The sequence below is a fragment of the Notamacropus eugenii genome, chromosome 1, assembly GCF_028372415.1.
Source record: "Notamacropus eugenii isolate mMacEug1 chromosome 1, mMacEug1.pri_v2, whole genome shotgun sequence".
NCBI classification, from domain to species: domain Eukaryota; kingdom Metazoa; phylum Chordata; class Mammalia; order Diprotodontia; family Macropodidae; genus Notamacropus; species Notamacropus eugenii.
In genome coordinates this window covers 211438088-211462505 of record NC_092872.1, presented here as the reverse complement: position 1 = coordinate 211462505, position 24418 = coordinate 211438088, and the positions used below count along the sequence as shown (strand labels likewise).

At 40.0% G+C, this 24418-nt stretch overlaps 1 long non-coding RNA gene across 2 annotated transcripts; it reads right to left on the bottom strand.

Annotated features, from left to right (window-relative positions):
* Positions 1 to 1119: 1119 nt before the first annotated feature.
* Positions 1120 to 24025, bottom strand: LOC140515208 (uncharacterized). Of its 2 annotated transcripts, none has more exons than XR_011970896.1 (3): positions 23387 to 24025; positions 22483 to 22670; positions 1120 to 3003 (listed from the first exon to the last, which is right to left on the bottom strand). It is a non-coding gene; the product is annotated as an uncharacterized lncRNA (long non-coding RNA). The 2 variants fall into 2 exon arrangements; XR_011970897.1 differs by having other exon boundaries at positions 1120 to 2995.
* Positions 24026 to 24418: the final 393 nt, after the last annotated feature.

Below are 24418 nucleotides of genomic sequence, written 5' to 3'. Positions count from 1 at the left end.
TGAGGTGAAAGTTCTTGTTACCTACTCTACTTCCCCAAGGGCTGCTCTGTGGAAGTTCTAGAATAAGAGGGTAAAGTAGAAATAGAAAAAAACTACCATTCACCACCTAAAAGAGATGTCATGGGGAAAACTTACAAGAATGTCATAGCCAAGTTTCAAAATCCCAGATGAAGGAAAAAATATTGTGAAGAACAAGAAAAAACAATTTAAATACTGTGCAGATTAAATCAGGATTTTACAAGACCTATCAGCTTATACATTAAAAGACCATAGGTTTTGGAATATTATATTTCAAAGAGGAAAAGAGCTGGGGTTATGACCAAAAATAACTTACCCAGCAAACTTGATTTTAATCCTGAAAGGACAAAAGGACATTTGACAAACTGAAAGATTTGTGACAAAAAGAACAGAACTCAAAGGAAAATTTGATATAAAAGTTCCAGAAGAAATATAAGGAAAACATCAAAGACTAATTATAAGCAATGGATTAAAGTCAAACTGCTTACTTCTTATATATGAAAATATTTGTTTTCTTAAAGGTGTCATCATTGCTATTGTAGTTTGAAAGAAAGTTTATGACTGAGTTGTTTATGACAGGGTGATTCTAAAAATGAAATTGGGAAGAAAAAGGTAAATAGGAGGAATTATCTCAAAAATGATCCATGAAAGAAAGAACTGACACAGAAAAACCAGGTAGAGGTGAAGGGCTTGTAATATTGGAATCTAACTCTCCTCAGATCTGGGTTGAAGAGGAAACAATGTGTACATCTAGAGGAGTGTAGAAGTCTTCTGGACTTGTAGAGAAGTGAGAAGACTGGGGTGTGTAGATTAAGATTTAGGAGGGTGGGGGGAGAGGATAAGAGAGGGACTCTTAGAGGGGTGGGTAGAATAAAGAATAAGAGATTGTGGGGAGAAGATAAGGTAACAGTGATATTCACAAATAATAATTCTAACTTTGAATGAGAATAGGATGAATTCACTCATAAAACGAGTAACGGCAGAATGAAAATGAAACAGCAGAATAGATTAAAAATCAGAATGAAAATGAAACAGAAGAATGGATTAAAAATCAGAATCCAACTGAAATGGACAGACCAAGAAAAAGCACAGGCAAGTGTCAATTGGGAATTTTGTGAGTGTCTTTATTAGGCAAACCAGCGGCTGTCTCATGGAAAACCCAGAGGAGGCAGCGCTGAACAAAGGTGTATGTGTCTTTTAAGCATTTTGGCACTTCCTGGCCTTGAGGTTTCAACATCAAACATACCTCATAGACAGTTTTGACAGGGGCCCAAGTTGCTGCTAGGCAAGGGGGGGCACAACAGAAAGTGGCTGGGCCCAACCCTGCCTAGAAACTCAACAGACATTTCTCAACCCAAGGGTTCTGGGGGGAAATAACATCCACTTCACTTCCCCCTTTTCATGTCACTAATTTAAATAGGGGACTCATCAGAAGCCAAAAGGGTATAAGCCATGCACAAGGCAAATAGTTTAATAGATCGGAGGCGATCCCTGATGTACTTAGAGCCATAGTTTACAATGCAAGGGGCTATTAATAGACCAAGGCACAAAAGGGCCAGGGGCCCCACCATGGTGGTCACCAGAGTAGTTAACCAGGGTGACCAGTTGAACAGAGACTGGAACCATGTCACAGAGTGTTTTCAAATTGACTCCCATTCTTCCAGATGCCTGCGGACCATAGCGAGGGACTCTCGGACCACCCCAGAGTGGTTCACATAAAAACAACAGGTCTCTCCCACAGCTATGCAGAGGCCACCCTGTCTTAGGAACAGAAGGTCTATACTCCTCCAGTTTTGCAGGACTACTTTGGCCAGGGAATCTAAGGCAGACTCCAGGTACAAGATTTGGGACTCTAAATCTCTAATGCCTTGGTCTATGTGGGCACTAAGAGTAACAAAATGGCTGTTGCTTGTGACTAGGGCAGCTGTGCTCATGGCTGCTGAACCAGCTATACCCAATCCTGCTGGAATGGGAATCAGGACAGGAGCAGCCCTGGGAACATGTCCTCGTAGGCCGAAGTGTTCCTGGGCTTCAGGCTCAGAATACAAATAAACTTGGGGCAAGACATGAACTAAAAGGCAGATTTCTGGGGGTTCCACAATAAAGGAATGCTCCTGTACACAGGTAGTCAGGCCAAAGGTGCAGTATTAGGGTTGGTCTCATTAAGGCAAGAGAAGACCCTAACGCAGAGAATCCCACCTCCCCACTATCCCACCTCTCCATTGGCTGGGATGCAGGCTCACAATCTAAGCATGAAAAACTAGGCAAACCCTGGGAAATCTTCACCTATCCCAATACAATTACCTCATCTAATATCTAACTTAACTGCTGTTGTGGCTTTAGAAAAGAGGGGAGGGGGAGAAGCAAGACAACAGTACAACAAACAATGGGGAGATGTAAGTAACTTCCAAGTTACAGTTACAGCCCACAGCACTTTCACTAAGAAAGCTGGTAGCTGGTAAGGGGGGGAAACCAATTGACTGTCCACAGGCTCTGGATACCTGAAACTCAGGTATCCAAGGAGAAAGGCCTTATGGAAGAGAAATTTTCTGAAGACTTTCCACACCACTACTAATACAGATTATCTGTTAATTGATCTCCTTCACTTTCCATACTCTCATACCACTCCTTCTTCTCCTTCATGCTTTTAAAGAAGAAGGCCAAATTTGGACAAAAACATGGACAATCTCTAAAATTAAATACAATCCTCACATTCTTTCCCCTATACATTCTTCCCTTCAACTATCCCCTTTATATGAATACATTTACAAGGGGACTATCCCATGTTATAAGTACAGATTCAGAGATTTAAGATACAAAGGTAGATCAATGAATTATCCATTCAGAGGATCCATCTCATCTGGGAAGGGACATCATCTGATGCAGTTTTCTGATCTAGATGCTCCTTCAGTCCATCTTCAGTACAGCATCTCTGCACATTCTTTATCTTCTTGTAGAAATCCGGATGTCCACTCTCCTACAAAACTGACATTAATACCATTTTAGATGACCATTCTTAAGCTTTATACCTTTATCACTCTACAAAATCAAAATTGGGACTTTGGCCAATTGCCATATTTAAGAAATCCACATTAGAACCTAGTATTTACATCTTACACTCAGATCTTTTAAAGCATTTACAACATAGCCCACAAACCATTTTTCTTTTAACCAACTGAGACAAAATAATGATTAACTATGTATGCTAACCTCACAAGTCTTATTAACCCGATGCTCTCCACACTATTACTAGAAATTTTAAAAAAACCTAATTTATTGTTGTTAAGTCTAAAGTCCTAAACCTGATAGCTTAATTTTAGACTTAACCTCAGATGTTCCCCTACCAACAATCTGTTATTTCATAAATCTGATATTAAACTTACAAGACTTTTGACTATAGGAAATTGCCACTAAGAGTAGGGACATTGCAGGGAAACAATATCTCCCTAACTTCATGTCAGTTCCAGGCAGGAGCAGATTGTCAGCTGGCATTCAGCCAGGCTTAAAATCCACCACGTATCAGTAGGGAAATTGACTTCTGGAATATCATATTCCATGCCCTTTGATCCCTTAATGTAGAAGCTGCTAGATCTTGTGTTATCCTGATTGTATTTCCACAATATTTGAATTGTTTCTTTCTAGCTGCTTGCAATATTTTCTCCTTGACCTGGGAACTCTGGAATTTGGCCACAATGTTCCTAGGAGTTTCTTTTTTTGGATCTCTTTCAGAAGGTGGTTGGTGGATTCTTTCAATATTTATTTTGCCCCTTGCTTCTAGAATATCAGGGCAGTTTTTCTTGTTAATTTCATGAAAGATCATGTCTAGGCTCTTATTTTTGATCATGGCTTTCAGGTAGTCCCATAATTTTTAAATTGTCTCTCCTGGATCTATTTTCCAGGTCAGTTGTTTTTCCAATGAGATATTTCACATTATCTTCCATTTTTTCATTCTTTTGGTTTTGTTTTGTGATTTCTTGGTTTCTCATAAAGTCATTAGCCTCCATCTGTTCCATTCTAATTTTGAAAGAACTATTTTCTTCAGTGAGCTTTTGAACCTCCTTTTCCATTTGGCTAATTCTGGTTTTGAAAGCATTCTTCTCCTCATTGGCTTTTTGACCCTCTTTTGCCAATTGAGTTAGTCTATTTTTCAAGGTGTTATTTTCTTCAGCATTTTTTTGGGTCTCCTTTAGCAAGGTGTTGACCTGCTTTTGATGCTTTTCTTGCATCTCTCTCATTTCTCTTCCCAGTTTTTCCTCCACCTCTCTTCCTTGATTTTCAAAATCCTTTTTGAGCTCTTCCATGGCCTGAGCCCAGTGAATATTTATTTTGGATGTTTGGGCTACAGAAGCCTTGATTTCTATGTCTTTCCCTGATGGTAAGCATTGTTCTTCCTCCTCTGAAAGGAAGGGAGGAGATATCTGTTCACCAAGAAAGTAATCTATGGTCTTATTTGTTTTTCCCCCTTTTCTGGGCATTTTCTCATCCAGTGACTTGACTTCTGAGTGTCCTTTCCACACCCATCATGCCTCCAGATCTGCCCAGCCAGCGCTTAGGGTCTGAGATTCAAATGCTGCTTCCCAGCCTCAGGGCTTTGGGTGGGGCTGCTATTCAGTGTGAGATTAAGTTCAGGTGCTCAGGTGGGGGCAGGGTTGCCACAAGGGGCTCAGTTCCCTCAGGGGGTTTATGTGGAGACCTTCAACAATGGATCTGAGCTCCTGCCTGCTTTGGGAGCCCCTGTCTGCTGCTGCCTCCTCTGCTGCCTTCCGAGGGGGCCTGAGTTATGGGGACACCCCGCTCCCATCTCGGCCAGCCAAAGAGACTCTTTCACTGACCTTTGGCATCTGTGGGTGGAGGGACCTGAGTGGCTGCTGGAGATTCTGTCCCTGAAGCCTGCTCAGATCTGTTCCTCTCGGTTCTGTGCAGCCAAGGCGGGGCTGGACTCTGCTCCAGGTCCAGGGTGCAACTGACCTTTCGGGTCAGTTTTTCAGGTCTCTCTGGAACAGAAATCTCCTCCACTCCATTGTTCTGTGGCTTCTGCTGCTCCCAAATTTGTTGGGAGTTCTTCTTTACAGGTATTTTATGGGCTGTGGATTGGGAGCTAGCATATGTGTATCTTTCTACTCCACTATCTTGGCTCCTCCCAGTGGGGAAATTGAGTCAGGAGAATCCTACCTCAGCCAAGGCTAAACAGCTGTTCTCCCAACTTTACCATGAGATCACTTCTTGCACTTCATACCAGCATCTCACAGGCTTACTGACATCATGGTTCAGAGGCTCAGACCATCTTTCTTGCTATCCATACCTGGAGTGAGACTCGGAAGAACAGTCAGTTAATAGTCCCATGAAATGTTAGAATAGCAAATTCCAATAATCAGGTTTCAGATATGACTATAATTTCACATTGGCTAAGGAACATCTTTGACTCTGTTTGAATTCAGATAGGAGTGAAATTTTCCAATCATGCAGTATGTGTATTATAGCCAGACTCAGGAACAGACAGGTGGGAAACATTCCTTCATAAAAGGACACAGTGGGGAAACTGACCAAGAGGATCCCATCCTAGATTGAGTCTAGAATTGTCCCCTCGGTGTTTCCTCTCCAGATACAAATTTCACCTGATAACAGTACAGGATGCAGGATCACAGTCCCTCTGAGTAACTTGCGGCATATTCTTTCAGATACTGATTTAATGCAGACAACTATGGCCAAATTCAAACTTAAACAAAAATATTTATGGTCCCAAATGCTTTTACCTTAAACAGCAAATTTCACCAATCCCAACTTAAAGCCAAATACAGTTATTTGTATTCCCATGGAGTTGAAATAAGCAATGAAGATTAACAGGACTCACATACATAAGAGATTTCATTTAAGATCCTTCCTTCTCAAATTTAAAACTTGTCCTGATATAAAAGCCAATTGTTAAAAATCCTTTCTATATAAGCCAAACAATTTTCTTAGGACTGATGACCTTGTCCACATGAAAGGGGCCTTGGTAGTTTTACAAAATAAAAGGAATTGGCATGGATCCCATGCCTGCCAACCCCAAACATACAGGAGGACTGTTTTGAATGGGCAGAACCAGTCTAAATAAATTATTACTCCATTCATTTCTTTCCACACATAGTAATCAACCAACAATTTTAGGTTTAGCATTAAAACAGCAACTTCAAAAACTTAGTTAACAATCTTACAACTTTCCTAAATGATAACCAAATTATTTTAGCCGTAACTTCTTTAACAGACAAATGTGAAAATACCTGGTTTTCTAAATGGAAATGCTACACACAATTTTTCCAACATCTTTTAGTTTCAACAAAATTCAGATTACAAATTGCTTTCTCTAACACCATTTCTGGATTACAGAGTAAAATAAAAATCTCAATGATTCTAACTTTTACTCAAGAAAATTTCCTGTCTGTTTCCACTCCTTAAAAATGTTTTTGAAAGAAAAAGTTGTGAAACTGCAAGTGGAAGTGAGGGAGACTCTGGAACAAAGTCCAGTGGTGCCTAGTCCCCTCCTTTCCACTTGGGAGTTCAAAGCTCTATCTCTGAGGTGTCTTTTTTTTTTCATTTTCAGATTTATGCATTTTCTCAATTTGTCTTAGGGCTAAATAACACAACAAATTCTGACCTGCCTTAAACATCCAATTAGGAGTGACATGTTTCACTTAACTACCTTTTGGTTGTATCTGAAGTGGAATGAAAAAGGGGGGATTTTGTTGCTTCCAATTATACAGATTCAGAGTCTGGAGGAAGCACTGGGTAGAGACTGCCCTGGGCTCTGGATGCTGTCATATTTGTTTTGGATTCTGGCTGATGGTTCTGCTGCAGCGCCTGACTCTTAACAGGAGGGGGGCTTTAGAGAGACCTTAGGGTTAGGACGGGGAATCAGATCTATCCAGATGCTGATATATGGGATCTGATCCAGATGGCCCAGATCCCCATTCACTATTCTCTGCACCGGCCCTGCAATGGATTTATCAAAAGTCCCCTCTGGTGGCTAATCCACCCCGAAGGTGGGCCATTCCTGTTGACAAAATAAAGTTAATTTTTCCTTGGAGACTTTGTACCCATAACCAGCTGCAGCTTGTTGGAATTGTTTAAAACATTTTATCATGAATTGCAACAGGGTCTTGGGACCTGATTGTCCTTGGACCATGAGACCGGGAAAGGAGAGTAAGGCACAAAGTCTGATTAAACAGAAACACAAAACAAGAGACAGATAGAATGTATGGACAGACACAGTCAGGCAGTCAGGCAACCAGGACTCTCACGTGGTGTCCCGTGGAGGTCAGTAAGGGCGTTTCCCACTGCGTCAAGCCTCGCCACTTACTTTACAGGAGTACTCACCAGGACAGACAGGAGCTCAAAATGGCCAGATCAGAAGAATTTGGCAACTGGGAGCCTGGTTCGCATGGGTGTGCTTTGAGATCGGGGCGGGGAACATCAATCCCAGTGGCCACCCCCTGAAGTCAAAGCTCAGTTCTGCTGTCCAGGGCAGATGGTTTGCCTGTGCACATAGAGCCAAAGGCTGTCTCAGTTGAACTGATCGAGAAAAAACACAGGCAGGTACCTGTGCATACAGAGCCAAAGGCTATCTCGGTGGGACCTCCAAGTGAAATGGATGGACCGAGACAAAGCACAGGCAAATGTCAATTGGGAATTTTGTGAGCATCTTTATTAGCTGGGCTGGCAGCTGTCTCATGGAAAACCCAGAGGAGGAAGCGCTGAACAAAGGTGTGTGTGTCTTTTAAGCATTTTGGCACTTCCTGGTAGAGCCTTGAGGCTTCAATATCAAACATATCTCACAGACAGTTTTGACAGGGGCCCAAGTTGCTGCTAGGCAAGGGGGCACAACAGAAAGTGGCTGGGCCCAACCCTGCCTAGAAACTCAACAGACATTTCTCAACCCAGGGGCTCTGGGGGGAAATAACGTCCACTTCACAACAATGTTGTTTACAAGAAACACATTTAAGAATAAGAGATGGGGAGGGTAGTGGAGCCAAGATGGCAGAGTAGAATCATGGACCTGCTCGAGTTCTACCCCCAAAGCCCTTAAAATACCTGTAAGAAATAACTCTAAACAAATTCTAGAGCAACAGAAGCCACAAAATGACAGAGTGAAACTAATTTTCAGGCCAAGATAATCTGGAAGGCCAACAAGAAGGGCTCAATACACCAGGCTCAGCGCAGAGCTCAGCCAAGTTTAGGCTGTGCCATCACAGATGGAATTGGAGCAGGGCTCATGGTGATGAATCATGGGATGCTGCTGTTTCCAGATTTCTCAACCCACACATGAGAAAGATAGCTTCAAAGGTCAGTGAGAAAGTTCTCTCACCTGGGTGAGAGGGGAGTATGGTCCAGTCCCAGGCCCAACTACTGGGCAGCAGCAGCCACTGCTACAGCAGCCACCACATCTGGAGCTCTTGGTATGACCTTGGGCAAGTCACTTAACCTTTTACACACACAGTTTCTCCAGATATAAAATGAAGAATGTAATGATAACCTCAATCTCAACAGGTTATTGGGAAGATGCAGTGAGACAGAATACGTAAAGTGCTTTGCAAACATTACAGTGCTAAATGCTAACAATTGTTCAGTCATTTTTCGGTCATATCTGACTCTCTTGTGATCCCATTTGGAGTTTTCTTGGCCAAAATGCAGGAGTGATTTGCCATTTACTTCAGCTCATTTTACGGATGAGGAAACCAAGGCAAACAAGGTAAAGTGACTTGCCCAGGGTCACAGAGCTAGTAAGTATCTGAGGCTGAATTTAAACTCAGGTCTTTCTAATTCCAAGCCCAGGGGTCTATCCACTGCATCACCTAGCTGCCCCCCAAATACTTTATTATCATTATTATTATTGCTATTATTTTAGCAGCAACCAAAATGCAGAGTTCTTGAAGACTAAGTACAGAGAAACATGGTTAATGTGGATGAGAGTAATATGAAGGAAAGGTGTTTATATTGTTCTCTAAACTCTTGCTTTTTGAAATGGGCTTAAAAATAACTCATCTGGCTACCACTGAGAGTAGGCTGCTATGTTCAGGTGAGTAACACTAAAAATAGGGCAAGATTATCTTTCTTATAGTGTTTGACAAATCCTACATTTCAAATTATTCTACTAGAACCAAGTCAAGAGTACTTAAGCATGGAGTCCTCAAAACAGGAGACAAGAACATTTACTGAGACTTTGCAATCTGTTGCAGTGGGGAAATCCCTATTCTTATCTCCCTGATTCTCCTTATAAGGCTGGCTTTCAGCAATGGAGAGAGTTGGAAGCAAATGTGGCACTTCTCTCATGACCGTGAAGAAGTTTGGGATGGGGAAGAGGAGCATTGAAGAGCAAGTCCAAGACAAGGAAAAGTGCCTGGGTGAGGCATTAAAAATAACCAATGGTTGATTATTATTTGCTTCAAAAAAAATCTCTGCCTTATCTCAATAGATGCACAAAAGTATTTGGACAAAATGCAACATCCGTTTCTATTGAAAACACTGGAGAGCATGGGAATAAATGGAGCCTTCCTTAAAATAATAAGCAGTATCTACATAAAATCATCAGCAGGAATTATATGCAATGGGCATAACTGAGATGCATTTCCAATAAGATCAGAGATGAAACAAGGATTCCATTATCACCACTATTATTCAATATGATACTAGAAATCTTGATCTTAGCAATAAAAGAAGAAAAAGAAATTGAAGAAATAGAATAGGCACAGAAGAAACTAAATTATCACAGATAATATGATGGTGATACACTTAGAGAATCCTAGAGAACCAGGCAAAACACCACTTGAAAAAATAAAAAACTTTGGTAAAGTTGCAGAATACAAAATGAACCCACTGAAATCATAACCATATATATATATATATATATATATATATATATATATACACATATATGTAACTGGACAACAGTGTGGCAGAAACCAGGTATATCTATCTATCTATATCTACATCTATATATCTATATCTACCTACCTATCTGTCTGTCTATCTATCTATCTATCTATCTATCTATCTATCTATCTATCTATCTATCTATCTGTCTGTCTGTCTGTCTGTCTGTCTGTCTGTCTGTCTGTCTGTCTGTCTGTCTATCTATCTATCTATCTATCTATCTATCTATCTATCTATCTATCTATCTATCCATTTATCTAATGGGCAAAGCCCAACAGCAAGAAATAGAAAGAGAAAATCTATTTGAAGTTGCTGTAGACATTTTAAAACATTTGGGAGGCTACCTGCCAAAACAAACCCAGGAACTATATGAACACAATTACAAAACATTTTTTTTATTTAACTTTTAACATTTATTTTCACAAAATTTTGGGTTACAAATTTTCTCCCCTTTTATCCCCTCTCCCCCCCAAACCCAAGCATTCTAATTGCCCCTGTGACCAATCTGCTCTCTCTTCTATCCTCCCTCTCTGCCCTTGTCTCCGTCTTCTCTTTTGTCCTGTAGGGCCAGATAGCTTTCTTTACCCCTTAACCTGTATTTCTTATTTCCTAGTGGTAAGAACATTACAGTTGATCCTAACACTTTAAGTTCCAACTTCTTTAGCTCCCTCCCTCTCCACCCCTTCCCTTTGGAAGGCAAGCAATTCAATATAGGCCAAATCTGTGTAGTTTTGCAAATGATTTCCATACTAGTTGTGTTGTATAGAACTAACTATATTTCCCTCCATCCTATCCTGTCCCCCGTTACTTCTATTCTCTTATGATCCTTTCCCTCCCCATGAGTGTCGACCTCGGATTGCATTCTCCTTCCCATGTCCTCCCCTCTATCCTCCCCCTCACCCTGCTTGTGCCCTTGTCCCCCACTCTCTTGTATTGTGAGATAGGTTTTCCTATCAAAATGAGTGTGCATTTTATTCTTTCCTTTAGTGGAATGTGATGAGAGTAGACCTCATGTTTTTCTCTCGCCTCCCCTCTTTATCCCTCCACTAATAAGTCTTTTGCTTGCCTCTTTTATGAGAGATAATTTGCCCCATTCAATTTCTCCCTTTCTCCTCCCAATATTTCTCTCTCACTGCTTGATTTCATTTTTTTTTTAAGATATGATCCCATCCTCTTCAATTCACTCTGTGCACTCTGTCTCTATGTATGTGTGCGTGTGTGCATGTGTGTGTGTGTACTCTCACCCAGTACCCAGATACTGAAATGTTTCAAGAGTTACAAATATTGTCTTTCCATGTAGGAATGTAAACAGTTCAACTTTAGTAAGTCCCTTATGACTTCTCTTTGCTGTTCACCTTTTCATGCTTCTCTTCATTCTTGTGTTTGAAAGTCAAATTTTCTTTTCAGCTCTGGTCTTTTCATCAAGAAAATTTGAAAATCCTCTTTCATTGAAAGACCATTTTTTCTCCTGAAGTATTATACTCAGTTTTGCTGGGTAGGTGATTTTTGGTTTTAGTCCTAGTTCCTTTGACTTCTGGAATATCCTATTCCATTCCCTTCAATCCTTTAATGTAGAGGGTGCTAGATCTTGTGTTATCCTGATTGTATTTCCACAATACTTGAATTGTTTCTTTCTAGCTGCTTGCAATATTTTCTCTTTCACCTGGGAATTCTGGAATTTGGCCACAATGTTCCTAGGAGTTTCTCTTTTTGGATCTCTTTCTTGCGGTGTTCTGTGGATTCCTTGAATATTTATTTTGCCCTCTGGTTCTAGAATCTCAGGGCAGTTTTCCTTGATAATTTCATGGAAGATGATGTCTAGGCTCTTCTTTTAATCATGGTTTTCAGGTAGTCCCAAAATTTTTACATTGTCTCTCCTGAATCTATTTTCCAGGTCAGTTGTTTTTCCAATAAGATATTTCACATTATCTTCCATTTTTCCAGTCTTCTCGCTATGTTCTGTGATATCTGTCTTTCTCACAAAGTCCTTAGCGTCCATCTGTGCCATTCTAGTTTTGAAAGAACTATTTTCTTCAGTGAGCTTTGGAATCTCCTTTTCCATTTGGCTAATTCTGCTTTTGAAAGCATTCTTCTCCTCATTGGCTTTTTGAACCTCTTTTGCCAATTGAGTTAGGCTAGTTTTCAAGGTGTTAATTTCTTCAACATTTTTTTGGTTCTCCTTTAGCAGGGAGCTGATCTGCTTTTCATGCTTTTCTTTCATCCCTCTCATTTCTCTTCCCAGTTTTTCCTCCACCTCTCTAACTTGATTTTGAAAATTCTTTTTGAGCTCTTCCATGGCCTGAACCCATTGGGTGGGCTGGGACACAGAATCCTTGATTTCTGTGTCTTTGCCAGATGGTAAGCATTGTTCTTCCTTATCGGAAAGGAAGGGAGGAAATGTCTGTTCTCCAAGAAAGTAGCCTTCAATAGTTTTATTTCTTTTCCCTTTTCTGGGCATTCTCCCCAGCCAGTGACTTGTCCTCTGAATATTCTCCTCACACCCACCTCGCCTCCTGTTCCTCCCAGCCAGCATTTGGGGACTGAGATTCAAATGCTGCTTCCCGCCTTAGGGCTTTTGGCAGGGGCAGGGCTGCTATTCAGTGTGAGAATTAAGTTCAGGTGGTCAGGTCGGGGCAGGGCCGCCTCTCAGGCTCAGATCCCTCAGGGGGTTTATGTACAGACCTTCCACAATGGATCCAGGCTCCTGCCTGCTTGGGGAGCCCCTGTCTGCAGCCGCCTCTCAGCTTCTATCTCCCGGGGGGGGGGCCCGAGCCATGGGGGCACCCCACTCCCCTGTCGACCCGCCAAAGAGACTCTCTCACCGACCCCCATCACCTGTGGGTGGAGGGGCTTGTGCGGCCACTGGAGATCCTGTCCCTGAAGCCTGCTCGGATCTGTACCTCTCGGAGCCACGGCCGCCGCAGGTCTGGGCTGGGCTCCACGTCTGCAGAGTGACGGACCTTTTGCGAGAGGTTTGCAGGTCCCTCTGTGGGTGGAGGGACCCGCGTGGCCGCTGGAGATCCCGTCCCCGTAGCCTGATCGGATCTTTTCCTCACGGTGACGTGGCCACTGCAGGGCTGCCCTCTGCTCCCAGTCCCGGTGCCCAGTCCGCATCGCGAAGGACCCCCCGGGAGAGGTTTGCAGGTCTCTCCGGAACAGAAATCTCCCTCGCTCCAATATTCCGTGGCCTCTGGGTGCAGAATTCACCGTGAGTTGGTCCCCTCTAGCCGTTCTGTGGGTTGTGGGTTCGGAGCTATGTGTATGTGCATCTTTCTACTCCGCCATCTTGGCTCCGCACCCCAAAACATTTTTCACACAAATAAAGTCAGATCTAAGTAATTGGAAAAACATCAGTTGCTTGTGGGTAACCAAAGCAAATATAATAAAAATGACAATTCTACCTAAGTGAATTTACTTATTCCATCCCATACCAATTAAACTACCAGAAAGCTATTTTCTAGAGCTAGAAAAAATAATATCAAACTTCCTCTGGAAGAATAAAAGGTCCAATATATCAAGGTAATCAATGAAAAGAAGTGCTAGGAAAGGTGACCTAGCCATACCAGATCTCAAATTGTATTATAAAACAGCAATCATCAAAACCACTTCATACTGGCTAAGAAATAGAAGGGTAGGTCAGCGGAATAGGTTAGGTACTCAAGACATAGTAGTCAATGAATATAGCAATCTACTGTTTGATAAAGCCAAGGACCCAAGATTCTAGCATAAGAACTCACTGTTTGACAAAAACTGCTGGAAAAACTGGATTACAACGTGGCATAAACTAGGCATAGACCAATGCCTGACACCATACACAAGAATAAAGTCCAAATAGGTACATGATATAAGGTGTATAGATCAATACTATGAACAAATTAGGGGAGCAAAGAATAGTGTATTTCTCAGATTTATGGAGAATGGAGATATTTTTGACCAAGCAAGACCTAGAGAACATTATGAAGTATGAAATGGATAATTTTGATTACATGATATTGAAAAGTTTTCCACAAACAAACCCAATGCAACCAAGATTAGGAGGGAAGCAAAACACTGGGAAAGAATTTTTGCAACAAGTGTCTATGATAAGGGCTTCATTTCTAAAATATATAGAGAACTGAATCAAAATACAAGAACACAAGTCATTCTCCAATTGATAATTGGTCAAAGGATATGAACAGGCAGTTTTCAGAGGAAGAAATGAAAGCTATCTATAGTCATATGACAAAAATGCTCTAAATCACTATTGATTAGAGAAATGCAGACCAGTACACCTCTGAGGTACCACATCATACCTGTCAGATTGGCAGACATGACAAAACAGGAAGATGATAAATGTAGGAGAAGCTATGGGAGAGTTGGAGCACTATTTCATTGTTGGTGGAACTGTGATCTGAGCCAACCATTCTGGAGAACAATTTGGAACAATGCCCAAAGGGTTACAAAAATGTCCATACCCTTTAACCCAGCAATATTTCTTCTAGGACTGTATTCCAAAGAGATCACAAAAATGGGAACGGGTCCCACGTGTACAAAAATATTTATAGCAGCTCTCTTTGTGGTGGTCAAGAACTGGAAATCAAAAATGCCCATTGATTGGGGAATGATTGAAGAAGTTGTGGTATATGAATGTAATAGAATACTATTGTGCTGTAAGAAATGATGAACAGGAAGACTTTAGAGAGGCCTGGAAGGACTTACATGAACTGATGCTGAGTGAGAGGAGCAGAACCAGGAGAATTTTATACACAGGAACAAGCACAGTATGCAAGGAATTTTTCTGGTACACTTAATCCTTCACAGCAATGCAAGGACCTAAAAAATTCCCAATGAACTCTTGAGGCAAAATGCCTTCCACATCCAGAGAAAGAACTATGGAATTGGACCTCAGAATGAAGCTGACTGTTTTCTCTTGTGTTTTGGTTTGTTTTTTATTTCATGGTTTCTCCCATTCATTTTAATTCTTCTATGCAACATGACTAATGTGAAAATGTATTTTATAAGAATGTATGTGTAGTGCCTATATAAGATTGCATGCTGTCTGAGGGAAGGAATGTCCAGGGAGGGGGGAAGGAAGAATAAGGGAGCGTGAGAAAATCTAAGATATATGAAAGTGATTGTAGAAAACTAAAAACAAATTAATTAATTTTAAAAAATAAATCACTATTGATTAGACAGATGCAAATCAAAACAACTCTCATGTACCACATCACAACTATCAGATTGGCTAACATGACAAAACAGGAAGATCATAAATATTAGACAAGATGTGGGATAGTCGGAACATTATTCATTGTTGGTGGAGCTGTGAGTTGATTCAGGTGTTCTGGAGAGCAATTGGGAACAAGTGAATTTTATTGTCATTTAAAGATCAAGTAATTCCAGTATTGAGTAAATTAGTTAAAATAATACTTAAACCAGTAAAAGCAAGAACTAAGAAGGAGAAGTATAGACTACTTCTATAGTGAATATGGATGTGAAAATCCTAAACAAAATAGTCGCTAAAAGATTACAACAATATGTCACAACGGTTATATATTATGGCTATGTGATCTTTTTACCAAGAATGCAGGGATGGTTTAACATAAGGGAAATTATTAACATGATTGATTACATCAATAGTAAAAGTAAAAAAAATCATGATTACATTATTAGATGCAGAAAAAAATTTTTGATAGGGTACTACGCTGATTTCTAACAAAAAAACATTTGAAAGTATAGGTATAAATGAATTTTCCCTTAAATTGATAGAAAGCACTTATCTAAAACCCCAGCAAACATAATTTGTAATGGGAACATGTTAGAAACCTTCCCAGTAACATCATGTGTGAAACAAGGATACTCACTGGCAACAATATTATTCAATATTGTAAAAAGACATATAAGCAATCAAAATAGGGAATGTGGCAGTAGAAGTATCTCTTTTCACATGATAGGATGAAGTACTTGGAAAATCCAAAGACAGCTAAAAAATTAGTTGAAATAATTAAAAATTATCTTGCCACTGCATCTGGATGGTTCTGGAGGAGAAAGTGAGGCTAGTGCCATTGCACAGCCCTCTCTCACTTAGATACAATTCACTTGCAAGTAATGGCATCCCCTTCCTGATGTCATGGTCCTCTTTGAGAATAAAGACAAACACAAACAACAACCTGGCTCACAGTTTTTCTCCTCCCCATCTACTGCCCTTGTACTTGGGACTTCAACATACATAATGACTTTCCCTCAATCACTCTAGTCACCCAATTTCACCAAATCTCCTTATCTGACCATAATCTATTGTTTCTGTATTTTCCTCTGTCTTCCCTTACCAAACTCTGCACCATCATCTTCAATCCCTTCTCCCTTCATTTCTTTCTCAGGGCATCACCTCTGTATTAAGTACACTCTTTTCTTTTTCTCCATCTTAACCTCTTGGTAAACCAGTTCAACTCTACACTGTCTTTTGAGTCCCTAGCCCCTTTATGCTGTCTTTTGCCTCTCTTTATATCCCCAGCACCAAGCATAGTATGTGCTTAGTAAATATTTGATTAATTTATCCTGTCAAGCCTAAGCTTTGGATCATTCTCACTACATCACCTTTGTTTCTCCACATGATGCTGCTGAATGAAGGTGGAGAAAATTGCATGATCAGTCTGTTCAGGTCCACTGCAAATTTATGTCACACAACCTCAACTGGGCCTGCACTGTTATTAGGCATTTCTTTTACACCTACTTCCTCATATCACCACCCCAGTCCCCACAGCAATTTTTCCAAACCTATTCATCCCTCTTTCAATTTCCCATGGCTACCCCTCCCTCTACTATTCAGCTGAGAACCTGGCCTCATATTTTTACAGAAAAAAAAATGAAGACACTCACCATGGGCTCCCTCCTCTCCTTTTCCTCATCTCAATCAATAAATATTTGTTAAGTGCCTACTATGTGCCAGGATGCACTGGGGATACAGAAAGTGGAAAAAAGATGGTAGTTTTTCTCAAGGAGCTTATAATCTAATGGGGGAGTCAATACGCAAACAAATATTCAAACAAGTTATCTAAAAGATACGTACGAAACAGTCAATGGAAGGAAAGTATTAGAATTAAGAGGGAGACTGAAATGCTGTCTACAAAAGATGGGATTTTACTTGAGACTGAAAGAAAGCCAGAAAGTCAGTGACCTTCTTCCACTCTCCCTCATCCCTGTCTGACATGAAGAAATGACCTCATTCCTTTCTAAGGCTAACCCCAATCTATCTGCACAAGTGATCTTCTTCCATCCATTCTCCTTCAATAGATTTCTACCTCTGTCATGCCCAATCTTACCTACTCTACTGACTCCTTCCCTACTGCCTACAAACATTCCTATGTTTAGCTTAACCGCAAAAAAATCTTCACTTGATTATTCCATCCCTGTTAATGACCATCCCATGTCTCTTCCACACTTTTCAATTAAACTCCTTGGAAAGGCTGTCTTCAATAAGTGCCTCCACTTTCTTTCCTCTCTTTCTTCTTTACCCTTACAATCTGGCTTCCAACCTCATCATTCCACCAAAATTGCTGTCTCCAAAGTTGCCAGTGATTTAGTAGTCAAATCCAATGGTCTTTTCTCAATCTTAATTCTCAACCTCTTTGCAATCTTTGATACTGTTATATCTGCTCTTGAAATTACACTCAGGCATTTAATGTCTCTCATTTTTTATCTCTTCCTTTTTTTTTTTAAAGAATTTCTCCAGTTCTGAAAAGGATGTATTGACCACTGCAATATTATGCTTTTCTTGTATGCTCTCTTCTAAGTTTTCAAGACACCGTTACTAATTCTCCTACTAAACTGTCTCCTAATCAATTCTTCTTTAATGCACCCTTTTCCAGAGAATGTCCCTTAACCATAGGTGTTCCAGAGGTGTTCAGGTTGAATCAGGGGTGATTCTCCATCTATACTACTTCAATTTGTGATCTCATCAGCTCACATGCATTTAGTTACTCTCTCTATCCTAATGATTCTCAAATATACTTATTGTACCCCAATCTCTCTTCTGACCTCCAGTCTCTCATATTCCATTGCCTTTCAGAAGTCTTCATTTCAACATGTCTGAAATTGAACTCATTGTCTTTCCACTTAAAATCCTTCCCCTCCTCCTGATTTCTGTATAATTTTAGAGGGCAACACCATTTTCCTAGGCTCCATATCTAGGTCTCATCCTGAATTATTCACTATCTCTAACCACCTATTCTTTTGCCAAGGCCTATTTCATTTTTGCAACATCTCTTGAATAGTCCCCCTTTTCTCAGTCCCAGTACCCACTCTACTACAGGCCCTCACCATTTCATGCCTGGAGTATTGCAATAACTTGCTAGTGCATCTGGCCTGCCACAAGTCTCTCCTTGCTCCAATCCATCCTCCTTTCAGCTGCCAATGTCTTTTGATTGTGGTTTGATTATGTCACCTGCCTCACTCAATAAACTTCAGTGGCTTCCTATCCCCTCTAGGACCAAATCTACTATCATCTGTTTGTTTTTCAAAGCCTTTTATAACCTAATATTTTCCTTTCTGTCCTGTCTTCTTACACCTTGTTCCTCACCATGTATTTTCATATAGAGACACTGACTTGTTAGCTGTTCCACAAACAAGGATGCTCCATCTCTTGCCTGGGCATTTTCCCCATCTGTTCCTCATCTCCCTCCTCATCACTATCTATTGGCTTCCTTTAAGTCCCAAGCAAAATACCATCTTTTATTCTGGTGTCTTCCCTCTTTGATTATTTTCTGTTTATTCTGTATATAGCTTACGTGTACATGCTTGTTGCCTCCTCCACCAGACTGTAAGCTGCTTGAGTGCAGGGCTTGTCTTTTACCTCTTTTTGTATCCCCAGAACACAGCAGTGTGTCTCACATAGTACATACTTAGTAAATGACTGGCATACCCTACATAGTCATTTTTACAAAGAAAAAGGAAAAACAAACACAATCTACAAGTTACTGGGCAAGAGGATTTCTAAAGTTACATAGCTGGAGTTCTAGCAACTAAGATCTTTACTATAAACTTGATAATCCCCTTAGAATTCAGAACTTTTCAAGCCATACTAGTATCCCAGTGGGTAGCAAGCCACTAAAGTGCTGCTGTACACAGAGCACTGCGCCTAGAGTAAAAAAGATCTGAGACATTTACTAGCTATGTGACTCTAGTGAAGTCGCTTAACTTCAGTTTCCTCAACTGTAAAATGGGAATAACAACACCTGTCTCACAAAGCTGTTGTGAGAATCCCATGAGATGATATTTGTATGTTACTTGGGATATTTTCTGATACCTACTAGGTATATAAAAAATGCTTATTCCCTTTCCCCTATAACTTCTTTTATTCTTTCCGGCTTATAAGGTAATCATTTCTTCGGTTCATTGAAGTACAAGGGATTACAACAACAAACTTTACTGCTCTCTGTTTTGCAATTATTTTTTGTTAATGTTTAATTGAAAATTCCCTTGTCTTTTCTCTAGTCACCCTGCCAAGTTCTAGTCTGGGTAAGATTACTCTCACAATTTCCTGCCTTTGCTCTTACTCTTGTGCTAATGAATGAAGCTAAAGAAAATCATGCAAATGTCTGTAATGGGTCCACTACAGACTTTTTATATCATCTCAGTTGGGTCCTCACATTGGTAGAGCAATCCTTTTATGCCTCCACAATCAACTGCCTTACTACAATGGATTTTCTTTAACTTTTTTACCTCCTCAGTCTCTTAGGTCTCTGTCTCCTTGCACTCCTCTCAACTGACTTCCTCATATCATATTTCAGTAAAAGAACTGAAGTTATTTGACCGTAGTTTCCTTTTATACCACCCTCCATCCCTCTTCCCTCCTTTCTTTCTTTTCTTTTTTTCCTTCCTTCCTTCCTTCCTTCCTTCCTTCCTTCCTTCCTTCCTTCCTTCCTTCCTTCCTTCCTTCCTTCCTTCCTTCTTCCCTTCCTTTAATAATAAGGGACTGGCCAGTGAAACTGCAGTCCTAGGAGAACATGGATGTTTAGTGGCTACCAGAGTACATACAAAAGAATCACTTAATTGCCACTTGGTCTCTCTCCTTTTAGTGGCTAGTGAGGAGGATGAGCTGCTGTTCCTCCCTGCAAAGAAAGGGACTCAGATTCTTTCTCACTCAGAGTTTATAAGGTCTTATATGTGGGACTTTGCCTGAGATAAATACTGGGCCCTTACATTTACACAAACTCATTGAAGAAATTCTTCACTGACAAGTTTTGTCATTGGATTGTATAAATTCAGAACCACTGGTAAATAACTGGCAATTGCTTTTCTCTGATTTTATTTATTTCCACTTTTTTCTTAAATATATGTAAAAACAATTTTAAACATTCATTTTTTAATATTTTAAATTCCTGATTCTCTCCCTCTCGCTCCTCCTTGAGATGGCAAGCATGTATGCATGTATATATGTGTATGCATGTATATGTATGTGTGTATGTGTATATATACATGTATGTATATATACACACACATATTCTATATATACAATTGTGCAAAATATATCTCCACATTAGCCAAGTTACAGAAGAAAACTCAGGACCAAAGGAAAAAAACAAACAAGAAAAAAAGTTAAAAAAAGATTCAATCTACATTCAGACTCCATCAATTCTTTCTCTGGAGTTGGAAATTATTTCCATCATGACTCCTTTGGAATTGTCTTGGATCATTGTATTGCTGAGAATAGCAAAGTCTTTGCCAGTTGGCCGTGATACAATATGCTGTCATTGCGTACAAAGTTTTCCTGGTTCTGCTAACCTGTCTTTGTATCAGTTCATGTATGTCTTCCAAAGTTTTTCTGAAAACATCTTGCTCTTGATTTCTTATATCACAATATTATTCCATCACAATCATAAACCACAACTTGTTCAGTCATTCCCTAATTAATGAGCATCCCCTTAATTTCCAATTCTTTGCCACCACAAAAAAAGGAACATTCTCTTAGGATACCAATGTGGATAAGGTAGCCAGATGGTGCAGTGGAGACACTCCAAGACCTGAAGTCAGGGAGGCCTTAGTATAAATCCTGAATTAGACACTTACTAGCTGCATGACCCTCTCTAAGGGTCTCTCTAAGACTTGGTTTCCTCACCTGTAAAATGGGAAAAATAATGGCATCTACTCCCACAGTGTTGCTGTAAAGATTAAATCAGATAATCTATGTAATGCAAACCTCAAAGTACTTTAAAATAATAGCTAATATTATTACACGGAACTCACAAACCAACCTGGATTTTTCAAAGACAAGGATGAGTAAAAGATACATGTCACAGTTCTATAAGAATAAGGTAAAGCTCAGAATAAACAGAGGCTGGTGAGGGTAACTAAAGCCAAGAAGGAATGCTTAAAACTGTATTGTGGAAGAGAGGTAGTTTAAAGAAAGAATAACCCCAAAACTCAGAGGGTTATAGGATAAGGATAACAAGTGAAAAGAGAAGATACAAAACTGTTAAAGTTTTCTTTTGCTTTCTGGGTTTTTTTTTCTGACCAAGGGAATGATCTTCGAACTGAAAAGAATAGAATAAATCAATAAACAAATATGGCTAATAAGGATTTAATACTCCAAAGAAGCAAGGGGAATATAACAAAGAAAAATAAAGTGAAAGGGGGTACTTCAATTAGTGCTCAGAGTATAGAATATATTTCTAAAGACATAATCTATATAAGAAAGGAATGAGGAGATGACCCTAGATAAGGAAGTGGTGGACACAAAGATCTGGAGAGACATCATCTTTATTTCTTTTTTTGTGAGGGTGTTAATAAACTGGTAGATCAGGAAAATGCTGCAGATAGCGTTTAGATTTTAGCAAACCATTTAATGAAGTTTTTCAGTTCTTCTGAATTACAATTAGGTAGATTTAAAACTGATGGACTGATTATAAACAAAGGGTTTGTACTGAAGTTCAATGGCAGCTTAGAAATAAGCAATGCTGTACTCTGACCTCATCAGGTCACAAATGAGGATGGTATTCGTTCTAGGAGTGATATATTAGGAGGACTTTGAAGAGCTTGAGGATACTCAAAAGAGGGCAACTAGGACGATAAGAATGATAAGTTCATTCCATGTTGAAGGAAATGGGGATATTTAGATAAGAGAACAGAACACATAACAGAACAGGAGACATAGTAGTTGACAGCAAATATTTTATGGACTATCCCTAGAAAGAGAAAGTAACTTTGTTCTATTTTGTTCCAAGGCACAAAACCAAGAGTAATAGATTAAAATTACGAAATTGCAAACTTAGGTTTAATGCAAGAAAAAAAATTCGTTCAAATTAGGACTGTCCAAGATTAGAACAGAATGCCACAGCAAAAAGTAGTTCCATTTAAAGTCTATAACAAAAACTGGATAGCTACAAGGTTAATATACTACAAATGGAATTCTTTTTCTAATTGGGGAGGGACAATATCATCACTGAAATCCCTTCAAATTCTGAAATTCTGTGACCACTTCTCAGAGACATGGGTTGGCCTGAAGTTGCTTCTAACTCTAAGATCTATAACTCAATGCGACAGAGTATACAATCTTGTGTTATAGTGAGAAATACTTCTGACCTTGGGGATAAGATATTGTCTAAATTTAACATCTTCTGTCACAGCATGGGGCAGGTTGGTGGGAATGAGGTCAATGTATCGCTGTATCTCGTGTACCACACCGTTGGTGTAAGGCATCTTGTTTCTGTCCTCCATGCAGGGACTTCGATTTCGGCCAATCACACGATCAATTTCTTCATGAATTTTTCCTATCACAATATGAATGAGAATTGATTTTAGAAGTAGGGACAAAAACTGCCTTCTCTCATATTTCCTCTGATTTCTCATCAAGAGCTACATTGGTAAATAATGTACTGGACCCTCACATTCTCATAGGGAGATAGATAGATAGATAGATAGATAGATAGATAGATAGATAGATAGATAGATAGATAGATAGATAGATAAATGAAAATTCAATTTTAGTCTCTTAAGGTAGCTGAGCATCTCTTGAGGAACCTATGCCCTTTGCTCTCAGGACAGGCTCAAGTTGTATTTAAATAAATACTGGCCAAGCAGCACTTGGTTAAGGAAATGAGGACAGATCTCAATCTGGAAATGTTCCAGAACTCAGAGTGACCAGCTCTAGGCCTAAGGTACTGACCCCTGCAGCCCTATGAGTGATAGGAATCAAGATGAACCAGCACCTGCCATGCTCAGGCAGGATCAATGACCTATCAGGAACTAGTGCCTCTCAGTCATTCAGATCCTCCCAGACTCCATCCTTAACACTATTTCTGTGTCTGTCTCTGATAATAACTCACAATTTCATACCACTAAATTTAGCAGGGCAGAGGTAAGAGTGGAGGAGAAGGAAGAAGTAAACTTGAACTTGCAATGACTTAAATATATGAAAATGAAAAGAGAAAAGTTTCTGAGAAAACTCTCAAAAAGACCATGAAGCCCTCTCATGCTGATCAATTACCAATGTGTGTTATGAGCCCGTTATCCCACCGGTTATCTCAGGGTGTTTCAGGAGAAGCAGGAGTCCGTATCTCAGGGTGGTGCTAGTTGTCTCTGTTCCAGCACCAAATAGATCACTTGCAGTACAGACCAAGTTTTCAAAGGTAAATTCAGACTGTGGGTGTGGCTTTTCCTAGAAATAATTTGAGATGATTAATTGAAAAGTAAGGGAGGCAGCAGGGCACAGTGGAAAGTGCGATGAATTTGGAGGCAGAGGACCTTGGTTTGAATTCCAGTTCATATTTTTTTTTAAATTGGGGGATAGATAGGGAAGGTAATCAGAGTTAACTGACTTGCCCAGGGTCACACAGCTATTATGTGTATGAGGTCAGATTTGAACTCAGGTCCTCCTGACTTCACAGTGCTCTATTCATTGTGCCACCTAGGGACTCCCACTCTTACAACCCCCACTCTGATCTTGACCTTGGCCAAATCATTTTACCTTTTTATGTTTCAATTTCTTCATCTATAAAATGAGGGGTTTGGATTCAATGACTTCCAAGGTCCCTTTCAGGTCTAAATCTAGGACCCTATAAATAAATTGTATGAGCAGCACAATTCAAAGTGGAATAAGAAGCTCACAATTATCAAGGAAGTTTGCCCTTACAGATATTAAAAAGGAGAAAGGGAAAGAGAAGAGAGAGAGAGAGAGAGAGAGAGAGAGAGAGAGAGAGAGACGAGACGAGACCTGCAATTTCACTGACACAAGGAATTTCCAGGAAAATATTCTCTCTGCCAATGCAAGTCTGCCCTTTCTCTGAAAAAGCCTAAAGAACCCAGCCCTAGGGCACTTCCAGGTTAAGTGACTTGGCCAGGATTACATAGACATTTTGTGTCAGAGAGAGTGCTTTAACTCAGCGTTGCCTAGCTCTGAGGCTACCTCTCTCTCTACTACATCAGGGGTGTCAAACTCTCAGGCCTCAGGCCACAAGCTACCAGCAAAATTCTGTGGGGCTCAAACGAGATAAAAATGAAATTGAGAAATGCTTAGTAA